The sequence below is a fragment of the Pinus tabuliformis genome, chromosome 4_2 (assembly GCF_031772625.1).
Source record: "Pinus tabuliformis cultivar Carrire ecotype Pingquan chromosome 4_2, CPIR1, whole genome shotgun sequence".
NCBI classification, from domain to species: Eukaryota; Viridiplantae; Streptophyta; class Pinopsida; order Pinales; family Pinaceae; genus Pinus; species Pinus tabuliformis.
Genome location: NC_142304.1, coordinates 273,628,024 through 273,634,103, shown reverse-complemented (window position 1 = coordinate 273,634,103; position 6,080 = coordinate 273,628,024). Strand labels below are relative to the sequence as shown.

At 36.6% G+C, this 6,080-nt stretch overlaps 1 pseudogene; it reads left to right on the top strand.

Annotated features, from left to right (window-relative positions):
• The first annotated feature begins 1,006 nt into the window (after nt 1–1,006).
• Nucleotides 1,007–6,080, top strand: part of LOC149169044 (pentatricopeptide repeat-containing protein At1g80270, mitochondrial-like) — a 29,532-nt pseudogene continuing 24,458 nt past the window's right edge.

The window sequence follows — 6,080 nt, the reverse complement described above, 5'->3', positions numbered from 1 at the left end:
AAGCAACATTGTGACATGATAGGGTATTCTTGGGGATATGTATCAATGTCTATTGTAGAGGATTAAAGTGTGAAAAAATGGTACAATTCATTAAGGAAGACTCACCTGGGAAATAAGGCAGGCACATCTACAGTTCACCAAATGCCAGATGTACAAATGCAGGAGGGACCACAAGCAGCAATTGCACAAGACAGCATAGTAGCTCCTAGGAAAAAGATAAAGCATGATCCAACAGTAAAGAGTAGTAGAAAGTAGAAAGTTGATCCATTGATAAAAAAGTGTTATTGAGTTTGAAAAAAAAACAATGAGAAGAGGAGGAGAATAGGAATTTGGATGACCTACTTAGACAGAAACAGGGGGAAGAGGAAGAAAGGAGAACAATAAAAGAAGAGCAACAAAGGTAGTCACAAGAGGAGGAAGTCACACAAAAGCTGGAAGAAGAAGAATTGACCCAAGATATAGAAGCAAAGATGGAGGAAGAAGATGTCATTGAACCCATGGATGATGAGCTATAATCCCCATTAGAACTTCCTCTTACCGGTGGTCATCTCCCGTTCGATGAGATGGGAATCACCCCTCCACCAGCAGATAAAGTCATGGATGTGTGTAATGTCACTTTTGGTCAACTGAAGAAAAGGATCATGAAAGAAAGAGAAATATTCTTCCCGATGATACACAAAATCTAGTCTTTGTATCCACTAAGAAGGTAATAATTATGAACACTAGGAGGAACCTCCTAGTGGTCATGGTAGCTAATGTTTCTTTTTCCACAGCAGCACAGGACAACTCAAAGTATATTTTAAATGAGAATGCAAGATTGATAAAAGAATTGGTTGTAACAAAGCTACAAGTGGATCATCTCACTTAAACAAATAAAAGATTATCTTCCAACAATCTCAACATCGCAGGATGGCGGTCAACTATACAGGAAGAGTGGGGACCAATGGAGGATACCATGAAGCATTTGTATGATTAAATAATTGTCTTGCATCAAGTAGTGTCATCCATGCCTGGGATACAAAAGAAAGCACAAGAAATATTAAAGCTCGTGAAGTTTACAAATAGAGTTGTCGATATGATACAGGAGTGGGGAACCAAATACACAGATGTTCTAGAGAAATTGTTCAGGGACGAAAAGGTTGCTATCGATATGGACAGAGTATGATTGCAACTCCATATGAAAAATTACACTTACCTCAGAGAACAAGCAACTAACACTATAGTTTCTTATAATCGATTGCATAGTGGTTTGGAGTCCCTACCACAGAAACATGGGTTGCCTTTAGTGAGTCCATTTGGAGATACAAGAGACAAGGATACCATCATGTGGGAAATGCATCAGTTTGTTGATCAAATCAAGCAGGCATCAAGACAACAAGTCTTGGAGATTACTAAGAATGTTATTCTATAGCATGTGATTGCACCAACAAAATTTCACATGAAATTTTCATGGTTATGGAATAGTTTTCAGTCCAACTCCCGATATATATTAATAGAATAATTGGATGTTAAGATGTGGTTTGTGGTCGAGCTACCAATCCAGGTAAAATTCATTACAATAGAGTTCAGAGCATGGAATTCATACATCACTAATGAGCTCCATGAAGAAGCAATTGATTTATCTATTTGAAAGTATTTTTTATTATTAGGAGTTCTATCTTATATAGCCATTGTCATATATGTATTTTTTCTTTTGTAATAATTTTAATGTAATGGAGTCCAAGAGACACATGTGGAATGTGAAAAGACACATGTGGAATGTAAAAGTTCATATATAGAATGTGAAAGATTATATGGAAGCCCATAGGTCATACAAGTTGAAGAGTCATGAGGAAACTAAAAATTAATTATCATTTGTTATAAATAGCTCCTCATAACTCAAGTAAAGGGCTTGGATTCTTAGATTTTTTCCTTGGATTCTCTTGTATTGCATAGGAGATAAATCGTTCTTTGGATAAGTAAGTTGTCGCTTCATGTTCCACTACTGGATCTAGTGTTTCACCTATGTAATAGTGTACTTGGAACCTTCCATTAATAATCAGAAGCTCCTCGAGCGAGCACTTCTTCATACATATATGGTGAATGTAGTAAGACTATTCTTGATATGTTTGTGGTATATGTTGGCATAATAATTACTAAGACTAATGAACTATTTCATTGCTTACATATGCATATTTTTTAATGAGTGTTGTTATTCTTTTACGATTGTTTTTTTCCTTATGAACTAATTTGCAAGATAATCAACAAGTTTTCCTCTTCCACTTGTGAGTCTCTCTTAGTATAGTACTATTAATTTCCTAAATGGAGGCTCATATCTCTTGACATTCGTGGAAGTTTCATGTGCATTCAAAATTCAGTGTCACACAAAGCTTATGTACTTGTTTCCCCAAGGATTTGTTACGATCTCTTATGTATGTGTTTAACCAAGGCACACCTCTAAACCATTCACAGCAGTGGCCCGAACCTATAACCAAATGGGACTCCTACACCAAATGGTGTGAGTTCTAATTGGGACCTCATATTGAGGAGATCCCCTACATGTTGGCAGCATCCAACAGCATCAACAGTAGAGCATAACTTATTTCTTAAAGCAAAGGAATTGGTAAAGTGGATTTTTGGCAATGGGTGAAAAATTTGACCACCTACTTTGGATGCACTTATTAGAATTTATGTAAAAGCAGGTGAGCTGGAAAAGGTAGATTTTATTTTTTGTAAAGTTTGTAATTAGCAATAGTTGAGGCTAGTGTACTTGACATTGGTCATGATCTTAGAAAAGTATGCATAAAAAGGAGATATTTCTAATGCTAATAATATTTTTGATAGAATTAGACAAGTTGGATACCTTTCCAGGGTAGGATCATTTGATTCCCTTTTGAAAACTCATGCAAAGGAGGCACGGGAACTACATATAGATTTAGCGACAGAATGAAGACAAATAAAATATTCCCCAAGGGAAGGTTGCATATTCTTCTGCAAAAGGTGGATGAATTTAAGAAGGATATTATGGCAAAGATACTTGATTGATACTCTATTGGCAACTTTCATCACATGTATTATTAATAGTCAAAATATTATTCTTGTGAAAATATATTGACCATCTATATGCATCTCTATACTTTAGAACTATTCATTTCCTCGGTAGGCATTTGTTTATGTAAATTTTTATTCCATTTGTGAGTGAAATACAATGACTTTTAGAATGATTTGAAACAAATGGGTGTGAAGAATGAAAGAGAAACATAATCACTTCATATCATTGCATTGGAATACAAATAGACAATGAGTTATGTATATATAAATATGTATTTTCGGAAGGTAGAGTTGCTAATTAATTGAACAGTTGAGAGACCTGGTTCGAAAATTTCCTAGAAAGAAAGAGAAATATGGAGAAAAAGATAATTTGAAGTGATAAACAAAATTGAGATATAGGAACAATGAAGAAAAATAGTTTTGAAGGGGCAGAGACAAAGTATAGAAGTGATTCAAAGAGAAGGAATAATTTAGAATTTAAAGACCAGGCAAGCTAGAAAAATAAAAATTTAATATATTAGGGGATTGGTGTCTCCTTTCAGGTAGTAGCCTTAAAGAGAACATCTTAGAGTGGGTGCTTTTAGCAAGTTGTATCTTACGAAAGAAAAGAGACGTTGAAGCCTCCTGCGGGTAGGAGCCTACAAAAATTTATGTAAAAGAGGGATTGAGTGCTTGCCTTTACATCACAACAAAATTTCGTGGTTTTCTCCATTTATGGGTTTCCACTTATATTTGGTGTCTACATGTGTTTCTCTTATGTTTTGAATCTTATGTTGTGGTTTGATGTTGTTTACATGTTAGATTTTTTATTCATATGATTGTTGTTTCTTATCTAATAGTTCAGATAACTATTGGAAATAAAATTAAAAATTGGCAATTGATACCATGAATGCACTATATTGATTAACCCCCCCCCTTAGTATAGTCAATCTTCCAACAATCGGTATCAGAGTCGGCTCCTTTTATATCAGCTTAATCGTTGGAAGGTAGATTTGGTCTTTTTTTTCATGTATCGTCGAGGTGTACTCTTACTCAATATTGTAATCTATCAGATATGGAGAGAGAATGTGAAGTTTGAATTGATAGCTTATGGATATGATGTCTGGAAGCTAGTATGTGATGGATAGAGTAAAGGTTCCCCCTTAAAGAAAGAACAACAGAAGAATTCCTAGGCAAAATGTGTGATCTACATTAATATTCACAATTTGTATATTGAGAAGGTGATGGATCTCAAACCTGTAAAAGATATATGGAATAGGTTGTAGGCTCTGCATGAAGGAGTATAAATAGCAACAGTGGAGAAAAATATAAGAGAAAGAAGGCCTCTCAAAAGGAATTTTTTTAAACAGATGAGATCTATTCTCTAGTGTGAAAGTAGCTAATTGACAAGAGGAGAAACTAGATGAATACCAAGCTAAGGTTGACTCATATTTTATTGAAATAGAAAAACTCTCAATGGAAAACATAGATTAGAAGAAAATTCTTAATATACTTGAAGAAAGAGAGCATGATTTTAAAGAAGAAATTATTAACATGAAAACCCAATCAAAGAAGGCAAGGAGAGTTAAAGAGGTAATGAGCAGCTAGTTGAAAAGTCGACATTTTTGTTATAGACATTTTTGTGCCTTACAGCATGAAGCATAAAATGTCGATAATCTAAGGGATCCAAAGTCCCTAAACATGTTGTTCCTACCCCTAGAGGAACAAGGTCAGCAAACCACAGCACTGAAAATCAGTTCTCCACCTGAAAACACTCAAAAACAAGCTAATTCTGGATCATGTCAACTGCTCCACTGAGCATTTGCGCTGAATGTCAACTGCTCCACTCTGTACCTGCGCTGAATGTCAAAAGCAATGAAGGCTACCTGCGCTGGGCGAGATTGGCCAAGTGGCACAGTCATTCTGCAAGGTGTCAAATGCCCAGGAAGCTTCCAAAATGACACTTGGATCAGGGAATTCGCCTTGTGATGAGTAAGAGGATCTAGATCTCCAAGTGGAAGCAAGAAACTCCAAGTGGACTCAAGAACTGAAGAATAACTGAAGTGGGAGAGGACACTAGTCAGCTTCATGCCAGCCTCAAGCTGACTCATCCTTTCTCCAAAACTCCTATATATAGAGCTCTCTCATGAGGTCTAGGGAGGCTGGAATCTTGTGAATGTAAGGAAGTGCTGTTGGTTTGAGTATAGAACTATTGGGTGATTGCTTTGAAGGAGGTGAAGAGGAGATTTCTTTCTGCTGGGAGGTGTTGCTGGATTGGGCCTCTTATGGTTGTAACACTCTCAGAACTTTACTTCTTCCATTAATAAAGCATTTGAGGTTCTTCTATATGCATGTGTCTCTGTGGCATATTGATGCTTGTATATTTGATTTATTCTAATCCTTGAATCAATTATGGATGTATGCTTCTTGTAGTTTCCTTTTCTTGTGCTTTTGCAGGATCTTTGTGTAGCTGGGCCAGTGAAAGAGCAAGGAGCTGGGAGCAAGCAGCAAAGAGGGAAGATTGGATCAATCATTAGCGGAAGATAACGGTTAGTGGATCTCTTTCTCCTCTCTCTTACATCTCATAAAGAAGTAATCTTGAATAGCTTTTCATTCGGTTGTTGCTGAGGTACTATCACCCTTAGAGTGGGATAGGGTCATTCCGTATTGGATACTTTTCCCAACAACAAATTGGCGACTCCGCTGGGGATCGTATCTTGTTGGTTGTTTGTGTTTTTTCTATTCATTTCATAAACAAAGGGAGTACCGAATCGAACTGCATTTGGATCTTTCAAATGCAAAGTAGAGGGCAGCTACTCTAGCTCAGTTTCTGGGCAAGTTTATGATTTGAAGAGCTGATTCACAAGGACTCTAATAAGCTCTTAGTGATAGCTTTTCATCCTCCTTTTCATCCCTTAGTGTGTCCTTGACTGATAGCTTCTGATTTCGCCAAAAACTGTGAATTTTTTAGCAATCTGTGACCCGGAAACCAAGAGAAACGAAAGTTTCGTTCTTCAGTGTAGGCTGTGTGAAGGATGTCTGCATTTCAGCGCAGTTCCCGAAGGGGCTAC